This window comes from Schistocerca cancellata, chromosome 5, assembly GCF_023864275.1.
Source record: "Schistocerca cancellata isolate TAMUIC-IGC-003103 chromosome 5, iqSchCanc2.1, whole genome shotgun sequence".
In the NCBI taxonomy this organism is placed as follows: domain Eukaryota; kingdom Metazoa; phylum Arthropoda; class Insecta; order Orthoptera; family Acrididae; genus Schistocerca; species Schistocerca cancellata.
In genome coordinates, this window is record NC_064630.1 from 812,406,612 (window position 1) to 812,420,729 (window position 14,118).

Genomic DNA, 14,118 nt, shown 5'->3' on the forward strand with positions numbered 1-14,118 from the left:
ATGTAAGTGCTGTGTCTGTCTTGTATCGTTAGTTAGTATTTACACTTTTTTATATAACATTTTTTTTCTTCCCATAAATTGGTAATTAAGTTATGGACCACTTTAAATGTCTAAATTCTGATGAAGGCACTCTTAGAAGTGTTGAAACCAGGTAAACAAAACTAAAAAAAATTGTGACCGAGGGCCGATTTGTTTCAATTTTAATTTACAAACGGTCATTGAACCAAGCAGCTATGTTCAAAACTATGAAAAAAATTACATTTATGAACATTATGAAGTACACTCGTGGTGTTGGGCTATTGCATGTACCAAAATGATTAGCGGCCGGGATATAGGGCGAGAAAGAGGCTGGCGGAGTCTTCAGCGAAACTGTTGCGACAAGTCAAGCTCTTTATTGCGACTCGTGTAGCTATGGATGGACGACGCAGTCCAGCGCCTCCCTCCGCACCCCTCAGGGCACGTGATCTGTCGCTGGGCGCAGGAAGTTGACAGCGACACCCAGGACGGGTGACACAAATACCCAACTTGACAACACGTGACCCAGCATGACAGGCGACGCTCTAAACTGGCGGTGTCAGCAGCATTGCGGATAGGCAGAAACTGGCTGGTGAAAATAGCCCCTCGGTGAGAAATTCCGTCCAAACGATCAGCGGCCCACAAACCTAAAAACTGTAAATTCAACTAAATGCCTAGGGATTGCAATTATGAATAACTTAAACTGTAACAATCACATAGATAATGTTCTGGGAAAGGCAAACCAACGACTGTGCTTTATTGGCGACACACTTAGAAGAAACATGTCCACTGCAGAGACTGTTCACACTACTATTGTCCACCCTCTTCTTGAGTACTGCTGTGCGATGTGGGATCCGCACCAAATAGGGTTAACGGAGGACATCAAAAAAGATCACAGAAGGGAAGATGGTTTTTTTTTATCGTGAAATAATGGAGAGAGTGCCACGGATATTATACACGGATTGGGGTGGCACTCATTAAAAAGAAGGTGTTTTTCGCTGCGACAGGATCTCCTCATGTAATTTGAATCACTAGCTTTCTCTTCCGAATGTGAATATATAGTACATAGGGACAAAATATCATCATAATGAAAGGGCTCAGAGGTCGCAAGAAAAGATTTTCCCCCCACAAGAGCGGAACAGTAGACAAACAACTTGAAAGTAAATATAAACGAAGGCTTCCGCGGACACTGTCACAGTCAGCAACATTTTTCTAGATTTGTGGCCACATTGTCAATATGTAAAGCTACGGACGTTTCGGTCACTGTTGCAAGTGACCTTCTTCATTGTATTTTGTTTATTACTGAATGAGAAAACTTTGTTTCTTATATACCTGTAGACGTGGCTGTTATCCAATTTTGATAGGCTGTTAAGGAAGAAGCGGAGGGATGTCAGAAGTTTTTTATGGTTTCTTTTCATTGGTGGAAACCCGACGTTTTTGTTAGTGTTTGCATTACTACTTGTGTCTGGTGGAAATCGGCCGATGGAAAACCAGAGAGCAGTTGTGACGTGACGTTGTTTTCCTGCTTTCTGGAGGCGGCGGGGGCGCGCCAGTGCTGTGTGTACCTGCTGCCGCTGCGGTCTCCGGCGAACCTGTGTGTCCTGCCTCACGTGAACTCTCGTTCCGTAACGCTGTCATTGCTGGCAGCCGAGACCTCGTCTGCTCATGTTGGGGGATCGCTTGGCTGTTTCTATTGCCTCTCTAATATTCCTCGTGAATATAAGAGTTTGTTTCGCCAGTACGTGAGCTAATGAAAACTAGAAGGAATTTTGACACGGACAGAAGACTCATCCCACAAGTTCCACAGGCACCAAAGATATATGGTGTACCGAGGGTCCATAAAGAGGCCTTTACTTCACTATCGATGGGGAGTACCATCAATTCACCAACGTACAGTCTAGCAAAGGAACTGACTCCAAAGCTCCGACATTTGGAGAACCACACCAACTCGTACGTTAAGGACTCCACCCATTTTGTAGAAATTTTAAAAGTGTATTTGGTCACAGACGTGACAGCTTCGACGTGAAGTTTTTATTCACGAATGTACCAGTACAAGACACCGTGATCATCTTAGAGGAACGCATGCACCCGATATCTGCGAGCTTGTGCGCCGCTGATTAACGACCACCTATTTCAGGTTCAAGTTCGAGAAATTACTGAGGTGGGGATCAGAATTAATGGGCAGAAGATAGACATCGTAAGTTATGCAGATGATATTGATATAGCCACGGAGACAAAAGAAGATCTAGAGGAAGTCCTCAGAACAATGAAAAAAAAAAAATCTATGCAATCAGTATGGAATGAGAATAAACAAGAAAAAAACTAAAGTGATGGTATGCAGTACAGGAGCAGAAGATGAACCTTTGAGAATGAGAATTGGAAGAGCGGAGCTGGAAGTGATAGAGGAATTTACTTACCTGGGAAGCAAAATCACAAGAGATGGTAGAAGCCGGAAAGAAATTGCGACCAGAATACAAAAGGCCAAAATTGCATTTTACCGGAGAAGGAACTTACTCACCAGCGACAACATCAATAAGTAAACGTATCATGAAAGGTTTCGTTTGGAGTGTGGCCCTATACGGATGTGAAACTTGGCCGATTGGAAGAGAAGAAAGAAGACGGCTAGAGGCCCAGGAGATGTGGTGCTATAGAAGGAGGATGAAGATCAGCTGGAGAGACAAAGTAACAAATGAAAGGTGCTTTGAAGAGTACAGGAAACCATATCTCTGTGGAGGCACATCCAAACAAGAAGAGACAAACTTGTAGTGCACATCCTACGTCACATCAACATCATTGGAACAATAGCAGAAGAAGCTATTGAGGGAAGGAATCGGCGGGGGTGACCAAGGATAGATACATGCAACAGATCATGAATGACGTTGGATGTAATACGTGGAAATGGAGAGGAAGGCAGACAGAAGAGAGGAATGGCGCTCTGCTGCAAACCATCCTCAGAGTTGAACACTAAAAGAAGAAGAAGAAGATTTCAGGTGGAAAGGGGAATTCTGTGTATGGGCAGATGGTGTAGCTATGGGTATCCCTCTCTCTCCCATCGCAGCAGTCATCTTCATGGAAGCATCTGAAGAAACAACGCTCCAGTCCGCACCATTACGCCCATAATGTTGGCTCCGATATGTTAATGATACCTTCGTTATCTGGAGAGGAAGTGCAACGAAATTTCCACCGACACCTCAACCAGCAGCACAGAAGAATCCAATTTATGGAATTCCCTCGACGTGGAAGTTTACAGAAACCATGATGATGAACTGGGCCATACTGTATATTGGAAGCCAACCAATACTGACAGGTACCTCCATGCCTTCTCTCATCAACACCCTACACAGAAGGAATCCACCTTGTATGCTTTAACCAAGACGGCTGACAGGATATGCGATAAGGAACATATAAAGGGTGAACTACCAAACCTCAAGTCCATTTTTGGTGCGAATGGGTACGGAATAAAACTAACAGATAAGACTATGGCGTCAAAGAACGAAGACAATAGAGGAGAGCAGAAGGAAGCATAAAACATGTCTGTATAAGGACAAAACATCGCTGTATTGCCATACGTTCAAGGTGTCACTGAACGAATGGACAAAATTCTCCGCCGAGTAGGAATCAAGCCGATTTTCCGAAGCAGCCACAAAATGAAAGATGTTCTTAGCACATCGAAAGATGTTGCTGGATTTTATGAAATCAAATGCGAACGTGGATTAGTGTATGTAGTGAGACGGGGCGACACGTCAGCACACGGATATCGGAACACGAAAGATATATACTGCTAGGACAACACACCAAGTCAGCGGTGGCAGGACACCAGGATGTGTGCGGCAAAGAGATTGATTTTGGTGAAGCTGGCGTACTGGAGAAACAAACACATTCACGAGGAATATTAGAGAGGCAACAGAAACAGCTAATCGATCCACCAACGTGAGCAGAGGAGACGACTACCGACTTCCGAGGTCTCGGCTGCGAGCAATGACAGCGTTACGCGACGTCAGTTCAGGTGAAGCAACACATACAGCCGCGTGGGAAGCCGCAGCGGCCGCAGGGACATAGGGTACTGGCGCCAGAAAGCAGGAAAACAACGTCATGTCAGAACTGCCCTCTGGTTTTCCATTCGCCGATTTCCACCAAACACAAGCAGTAATGAAAACACTAACAAAAACGTTGCATTTCAACCAATGAAAAGAAATAATAAAAACCTTCTGACATCCCTCCCCTTCATTCTTAACAGCCTATCAAAATGAGATAACAGCCACGCCTGAAGGTATACAGGGTGAGTCACCTAACATTACCGCTGGATATATTTCGTAAACCACATCAAATACTGACGAATGAATCCACAGACCGAACGTGAGGAGAGGGGCTAGTGTAATTGGTTAATACAGACCATACAAAAATTCACGAAAGTATGTTTTTTAACACAAACCTACGTTTTTTTAAATGGAACCCCGTTAGTTTTGTTAGCACGTCTGAACATATAAACAAATACGTAATCAGTGCCGTTTGTTGCATTGTAAAATGTTAATTACATCCGGAGATATTGTAACCTAAAGTTGACGCTTGAGTACCACTCCTCCACTGTTCGATCTCGTGTATCGGAGAACACCGAATTACGTAGGGATCCAAAGGGAACGGTGATGGACCTTAGGTACAGAAGAGACTGGAACAGCACATTACGTCCACATGCTAACACCTTTTTATTGGTCTTTTTCACTGACGCACATGTACATTACCATGAGGGGTGAGGTACACGTACACACGTGGTTTCCGCTTTCATTTACGGAGTGGAATAGAGTGTGTCCCGACATGTCAGGCCAATAGATGTTCAATGTGGTGGCCATCATTTGCTGCACACAATTGCAATCTCTGGCGTAGTGAATGTCGTACACGCCGCAGTATATCTGGTGTAATGTCGCCGCCGGCTGCCACAATACGTTGTTTCATATCCTCTGGGGTTGTAGGCACATCACGGTACACATTCTCCTTTAACGTACCCGACAGAAAGAAGTCCAGAGGTGTAAGATCAAGAGAACGGCCTGGCCAGTTTATACGTTCTCCACGTCCTATGAAACGCCCGTCGAACATCCTGTCAAGGGTCAGCCTAGTGTTAATTGCGGAACGTGCAGGTGCACCATCATGCTGATACCACATACGTCGACGCGTTTCCAGTGGGACATTTTCGAGCAACGTTGGCATATCATTCTGTAGAAACGCGATGTATGTTGCAGCTGTTTGGGCCCTTGCAATGATGTGAGGACCAATGAGGTGGTCGCCAATGATTCCGCACCATACATTTACAGTCTACGGTCGCTGTCGCTCTACCTGTCCGAGCCAGCGAGGATTGTCCACGGACCAGTAATGCATGTTTCGTAGATTCACTGCCCCGTGGTTTGTGAAACCCGCTTCATCGGTAAACAGGTAGAACTGCTACGCATTCTCTGTTAACGCCCATTGACAGAATTGCACTCGATGATTAAAGTCATCACCATGTAATTGCGGATGTAGCGACACATGATACGGGTGAAAGCGGTGACGATGCAGTATGCGCATGACACTACTTTGACTCAGTCCACCGGCTCTAGCAATGTCCCGTGTACTCATGTGTGGGTTCATGGCAACAGCAGCTAACACACCAACTGCACCCGCTTCTCCTGTGACGGGCCTGTTACGGACCCGTTTCCGTGCTACGACCATACCTGTTACATACAGTTGCCGGCAGATGTTTTGCAATGTGCGGCACGTTGGATGCTCTCTGTCCGGGTACCGTTCTGCATACCCCCTGCAGGCTTCAGCTGCATCTCGTCGACACTCGCAGTAGATATCATCTCCGCCTTTTCAGCGTTCGAATACACCATGGTCACATTTCCTACAACTCTACACTATCACAGACGTCAGGTAACACGCTGTACTACAGTTGGTCTGCGTGCGGAGACGAATGCAGAATAACAATAGCAGCAAGCGCTACATGCGGACCCTGCGACAGCTAGACCAAACCACAACAGTGCACTAAAGCCACACTCGTAAACACGGTCGTCATCGTAAACATGTCCCTGCACAAGCTGCTCGCCGACCGTGGCCCGTGTTTGTTACAACACGCAACTGAACGTCGGAGGTTTCAAGCGTCAACTTTAGGTTAGAATATCTCCGCATGTAATTAACATTTTACAATGCAACAAACGGCACTGATTACGTATTTGTTTATATGTTCAGATGTGCTAACAAAACTAACGTGGTTCCATTAAAATAACGTAGGTTTGTGTTAAAAAACATACTTCCGTGCATTGTTGTACGGTTTGTACTAAACAATTACACTAGCCCCTCTCCTTACGTTCGGTCTGTGGAATCGGTTCGTCAGTATTTGATGTGGATTTTACGAAATATATCCAGCGGTAACGTTAGGTGACTCACCCTGTATAGGAAACAATATTTTCTCATTCAGTAGTAAAGAAAATACCCTGAAGAAGGTCACTTGCAACAGTGACTGAAACGTGGGTACTTTTACATATTGACATTGCGGCGACGAACCCAGAAAAATTTCATTAACTTGAAGGTAGCTGCATGAACGCTCTGCCAGGCACTTAGTTGTGAATTGCATACTAGCCATGTAGATGTAGATGTAGAATCCAGAATTTCCCTTACGTAATTCTACAGTAGCAAAGTAAAAGAACATGCTTTTGAAACCGCTATTAGATTGCTCTCAAAACGAGTCCAGTAGTCTTCCATTAAGTTTCCTTGCAATTCTATGTTACTTGAAGCACGAGCTGAAAATTTGAAAGAAACGGAGTTGGGGAAGGGAGATACACCATTTCGAGAAAATATATCTTCGGCAAATAAGTTTTCTTTCTTGTACTTTCATACGGATAAACGAAAACTCGCTCCTCGGTGTTAATTAAATCACGTAGCAGGGAACAGCCAGGGAACTGCGTGGTCCCAGCATCCTTGCGAATTCCTGCGAGTTGTCGAGTGCAGCAAAGCGGCAGGATCTGCCGGCCGAGTAACACAGAGGCGTGAAACGATCCCGGCAGGCCTACGGACGGTCGGGGCAGGCGCTTAACGCGATTAAGACTGCCCGGGGCGGGCGGCGAGGATCGCAAATGAAAAATTCCTTAAAGCAGTAACGCTGATTGCAGGCTCAATAAATCATAACATTATTTCGAGCTTCGACTTTGGAATTTTGTTACACCGCTTGCAAACGAAGGGGAATCTAATATTCTAATTAAAAGATTCATTCGACTCGCTAACGAATCTGACAAGGCGGAAGGGAAAAAGTTTCATCACAGCTATGGCCAATTGCAGCGCTCCGATTCCGTCAGCTTCATGAAAGCCCTTTAGAGACACTAAAGGCCTCAGTACTGACGAAAAGACCGAATTTTTACAGTGAAAGGCCACGGAGAGCAAAGTTTCCATTGTTGTACAAGTTGAAAGAGAATTGAGGGTAATTAATGAAAGACAATTTACCAGTCACGTTTCTCCATTTACCTTTCTATATTCGTATGTTGGTTCATCGTCATAAGCCGAACTTCACAGACACTGCAATATAACATCTGTTGCAAACATGAAACGCTAGAAGTTTGTCAGTGATATCAACTGAAACTAGAAGTTTACTTTAATCAGTCGTAACGTATTTTATTGTCATGGTGCGTTTCAAAAGTTGAAATCTCGATCATCAAGTGGATTTATGTGAATTAAAGGACACATATCTGTTGTATTCATGACTTTGGGCTAACGTCTAGCACTGTATACTACAAGAAGATAAAAGCAAAACACTATTTTAGTAGCGGATTCATAATTCCTTGGACGTCTTTGAGTGAACAGGGAACTATATTCTATGTGTAAAAGTACAAATGTTCCCTGTGGTCACAGAGTCCTATCTTCTGTTACGTTACATTATCACATTCACTTTGTAAACACTGAAGTATCAAGTACGGTACCTAGAATACAGTAAGTGCAAAGAACATATATCAATGTTGCCAACAGTGGACGAAACAAAAGCGAAACACAATTTAAGGTAAGTATCAAACCATTGTAGAGCTCTTTGGTTTATTGATGAGTAGAAATAGAAATATAAAGATCTCCAATGTTCAAGCATTCTTTGCTGTAGCATTTCCATAACTTAATACTTTGTGTACATGTAAGTAAAAACATCATGCCTTCCTACTTACTTAAATGTTTACCAGGAATTAACTTATGTAAATACTAGAAAAAAGAAGGTGTAACCTCTGGAGATATTTGGATTCATATTTCTGTTCATTTGTGCAACCAAAGACCTCCACGCTGGACTGAGACTTTTCCCAAAATAATGTTTTGTTTTCGGTGTTCCACTGTTGGCAATATTATTATGTTATATGTTACTTGACTTATTAGATTCTAGGCACCATTCCCCCTCATTCAGTGTTTACAAAGTGCATAAGATAGTCATGTCAAATACCACAACAGAATGATGCACACTACCTAGCCGTAACATTATGACCACCTATCTAATAGGCGGTATTACCACGTCTGGTACTGATAACAGGCGACGTGAGGCTATGGTAGGTCGCTGGACCCACTTGGCACCACACCTGTACAAACAAGTCACCTAATTCCCAGGAGAGGGGGGCGAATAGCTCTGACGCCCCGTTTAATCACATTTCAGATGTATTAGATAGGGTTCAGATCTGTCGACCTGGGGGGACTAGCACATGAACTGGAACTCGCCACTGTGGTCCTCGAACCATTCTATTACGCCCCTGCCCTATCACATGGCGCATTACCTTGTTGAAAAATGTCACTGCCATTGGAAACATGACCGTCCCGAAGAGGTGTACGTCGTCTGCAACCAGTGTACGACGCTCTTGGTGCCTTGCGCGAGATCCACTGGATCCTTGGATGCCCCTGTGAATGATCCCCACAGCATAACGGAGCCGCCTCCATTTTGTTCAAAAAAATGTTTCAAATGGCTCTGAGCACTATGGGACTTAACATCTTTGGTCATCAGTCCCCTAGAACTTAGAACTACTTAAACCTAACTAACCTAAGGACAGCACACAACACCCAGTCATCACGAGGCAGAGAAAATCCCTGACCCCGCCGGGAATCGAACCCGGTAACCCGGGCGTGGGAAGCGAGAACGCTGCCGCACGACCACGAGCTGCGGAGCTCCATTTTGTCCCCGTCCCGCAATACAGGTACTAAGGAGCTGTTCCGCTGGAAGATGTAATTGCTCGCCCCCTTTGGCATGATGAAGAAGGCATCTCGATTCGTCAAACAATGCAACGCTCTCCCACTGGGGCAACGTGCAATGCCTATGATCACACGCCCATTTCATTTATAGTTGCCGATGTCGTGGTGTCAACATTGGCACATGCATGGGTCGTCAGTAGCGGAGGCCCATCATATGGAGTGTTCGGTGCATTGTGCGTTCAGATAAACTTGTACTGCCTACTCTGCCCAGTAGTAAAGTCTGATGTTAGTTCCGCCACAGTTCGCCGCCTGTCCTGTTTTACCAGACTGCCCAGCCTACGAAGTCCGGCATCTGTAATGAGGCATGGCCGCCCGACCCCACGACTTTCACTTTGGTTTCGCCGCGAGTTGAAGACACTCCCCCATAGCGCTCCTCATACACCCGAATAGTTGTGTTGTTTTCGAAACGTTCGTGTTGAGCCTCTAGGCCACCAAAATCTGCTCTCGGTCAAACTCAGATCACGCTCCTTCCCCATTCTACACACAGCGCGCTCATTGATACTGCCTATACCGTGAAGGTGTCAGACTAGCAATCATTCCTCGCCTCTTGAAACTGGTATCGCCTGGACGGTTTTATGTATAGTCCGGTAGTCAGAGTCTTGTGGCCGATCAGTGTGTGTCCAGAACTATATACATGTTATTAAGAGTACATTATGAAAAGTATGAGCATGTCGGTCTGTGTATATTATGTGAAACACTATTAATTTGTTACTGAAGCCTTTGTTTAAATATGGCATGCGACACATATAAATATAACAACCCATAGCTGTGTTATATTCAAAATTGTGCTCTACTTCTCCAACCAGTTTCATCCTCTATCTTACAAACCTTTTCCTCCTGGTAACACACCCACACACCCTATGAGCCCTAATAATAAGTAAAACAGTTTTATAAACTTTGTCACTGTTGGCAACATTATTATTGTATATGTCCTCTACACTTAATGTTCCTAACACGCTATTACGCTTACTTAAATATATACAAAGTATTAAGTTATATGCCGGCCGCGGTGGCCGTGCGGTTCTGGCGCTGCAGTCCGGAATCGCGAGGCTGCTACGGTCGCAGGTTCGAATCCTGCCTCGGGCATGGGTGTGTGTGATGTCCTTAGGTTAGTTAGGTTTAAGTAGTTCTACGTTCTAGGGAACTTATGACCTAAGATGTTGAGTCCCATAGTGCTCAGAGCCATTTGAACCATTTATTAAGTTATGTAAACATGAAAGAAAAGATTCTTTGATCACTGGGTATATCTACAGTTTCTAATAATCTGTGCAACTCAAGATCACCACAATGCATTGAGCGTTTCCCAAACATCTTTTTCATTTACATAAATTTTGATAGTATTGATAAAATTATAATTCATTATGTTCTTCAGAGTTATTAGATTTTAGACACCATCTTAGCTCACTTCATTATTTACGAAGTGCATTTGATTATGTATGTGATGTAACAGGACAGGGGAATAAACCTGCGAACACTGCAGATACTTTTACTTTTATATTTACATTTTTGTTCTCACCTTTTCAAACAAATATCTCTGCAAGACGATGAAGCTTGTACAAAAAAAAAAAAGAAAAAAAAAGAATTTGTCTTCTACTAGATAGTGAAATCGAATTGTGAATTAATTGGAAACAGCTGTGAAGTTGGACGATGAAGGGCACCGACGTTGCCTCACTATGTCTGACCAACAAATGTCTCACACTCAGATGGAAAACATTTTATCCTGAGAAATTTCCTGTTACATACGTGTATCCATACTTACATGTTACCACTACGGAATCTTCATATAAAACACTTTTAAAAACATTTAAACGAAATTCATAACTATTTGGGTTGCATAGATGTAGCTAAAAACCAAATTCACACGTACTGTGAGCAGAATTTTCTTGCTACAAAGCTTTTATATCCATGTTACATCACATGTCATTGTTGGTGACAATCGTATGCAGTTTATATGTGGTACTTAACGGTTTTAACATATTCCAAATCAAAATAATACCATTAGAAGATATACACAGATTAAAACCGAAATAAATAGTTTAGGGTACATAGAGAAAGAGAGAAGAGTTGCTGGCTAAAGCGGAAATTGGTACTGCTGAGAATGGTCTTAGTTGAACAATTCCCATCTTCTACAACAGGAGAATGTAGCCACTGGAATGACAGAAGGCGCAAAATATAGGTCCACATACGCATGGACGGCTCAGAACTGTTACGCTGTCGCAATACAATAAAATTACAGTAACTGTGATGTGGGAAAGCAAAACACCGATATTTAAATTGTACAGGAGATTCCCTTCTTCGAGCCAGTGAACGTTAGGGAAGACAAAGTCAACAGTAAGATTCTGCCTGTCTAGCAATGACAATTGCCATACTTAGCCTGTAAATCGTTGCACATAGGAACCAAAAGTCCAGTGCGGAATAGAGATACTGTGCATTAAAAACGTATGAAGTGACTGATTTATTTTGAATCCGCCTTTTCGTCCGTATATTTCTGTTCAACAATGTTCTTTCTCGTAACTCCCATGCCAGTCTGTTACTTAGCAGTTTGCTCCATTTTTTGTTGCTGAAATGCTGATGTCTTATTTTACAGTTCATGTTGCATGAAAAGGTTTACTGTCGTTGTACTGTGATACCTTTTTAATCTGGCCTCGAGCCAAGGAAACACTGCCATAGTGTTTCCTATAGCAGCTCTTTCATCATATGAACAGAAAAAGTATCAACGTAGAGTTTACTGCGGAAATGTAGAAGGAAAGACCTTCCAGCTAACCGGAGGTTACCCCTTCGGTTTGGTCGTTTGGTGTGTCGCAAACTACATCTCGTTGGGCACTACTTTCACCATCATGCCCAATTCAGAGCTGTGCAGAATACTGTGCATTCAACTTGCCGTAAAATCGGTTGAATGGAAGCGGTCTTCAGCTTCAAAAGAAAAAAAAAACGAAATGAAAGTTATATGGATTTACAGTTTTATATCTAACTGTTAACATATAATAAAATTTGGGGCCTAACTATTTCTATTCACTCCTCAGGAAGGGGTAAACAGAAACAACAGTGTTATTTTTTCTTTTCAAGATTAAAAGTGACATGTAAGAACCTGCTTTTGGTCTACGCGAATGAGAAAGAAAATTTATTTTTTTCGAAAAAGGTTTTATTCAATAGAAGAACTCAAAATACTGCGTAAATTTCCAATTCTTATTGTTTCCCAAATAAAAATTGTTGTATCCATAATTACTGTATGGCAACATAAAACTGATGATCTTGGTTTGTTTGTTAATATATTAAGTCAATCAGATCATATTGCAAAATGGTAGCTCTGAATCTACAAATCGCACCACAGAACTAGCAAAAAGTAACATCTCCTTCATTAAAATAATGACTATTTATCTGTTAAAATAACGGTGTTTAATCGACCACTTTTTTCATAAAATCATCAACATAATCTCTGTCTTCTACATAACAAATATATTACATGCCTACAGTCTAATAATACCGTCATCTCCTGGTTTGAGGACACGCCAGGTAGTTCGTCTTTTTCTCCACATTCTTGGTCTTCTGAAACAGTACTGACGATTACCGTTTTCATTCATCCCACAGATACCGAAAACACAATTGGACAGTTTCAATTAGCCACAGAAAAATTCAGTTTAAAGTATACTTTAACGCTGAATCAGAATTGCAAATTTGCTTTCCATGTACTTAAAATAACGCGGCTCCGTTTAGAATGGTACTTATTAATAAAGTCAGAAGTGATATAATGCAGCACCGCATCTGATGTCTGTCAGAGTGAACAAACCATCAACGGACTGTGTCTTCCACTTCGAAATTCATAATATCCCTGTTAGATTGACTAACTACCAACCTAGATAAACAAATGTTTGGATGGTATTTCCATTTTTTTCCCGAAACGATAGCATAAAACATTTTTGGAAGTATTGTTTCTGTTCACACTATTGCCTCTATTCGTTCTATTTCACAACATCGAACCAGAACGACTCGGCGCCGAAATACATCAGCTAACATTTGTGTTCGGATGAAACGGCTATCGGAGACGTGAAATAATGTCAACTCTGACTGTAAACCGCAAATCCTAATCCGATCAACGCAACAAGACTAGCAAAGGACACAGTTTCCCGAATTTGGAGCAACGTCCACTAAGATTGCACGAATTTCGATGAGACATTAGATTAAGATTGCCATCCGGACGCCCAACAAAATTAGAGAGTTGTGGTGCCCTGAAAGGTAGTTTTAATCTTTGAGTCCCATATTTTTTCGATAACCTAAGTAAATGTAGCTATACCTACGTGGGGCATTCTAGTCGAAATGATTCTTGGCACATTACAGTAACTCACCTGCATGACGTACAGCTATGTTTCTGTTGCGGAACACAACCTTGGGAAAAGCACAAGATCGAATCTGAGAAGAGGTGGATTCTAGTCGACGGTCCAAACTACTCGATCACAGTCATCAAAGGGACTGTAGAATGTGCAGAACTTCAAACCAGATACGGACTACGCTGTCAGCACTGCATCAATGTGGGCACTTTACACAGCGAGACAATATAGGTGTATGTCCCGTGTTACGTACAAAGTACGTCGTGGTGGATACAACGACACTGCTGATGACGAATCACTTTTTGGCGCCATTGTAGTCTCTGGTCGCTGTGGACTCTTCTTTAGTGATCACTGGCACATCATTTACTTCTATGTGGTTAATGGGTAACCAATGTCTATAAAGTGGGTATTCAGACATGCAGAACCGAACTCTTGTGGCCAGTGTACATGACTTTTTCATCAGGTACTTTCGAAAAGTTACTGATACTCCTTTCGCGTACTTCGATTTGCGTCCGTAGCGCTAATAATTATTCACTTTTACCGCTGCTAA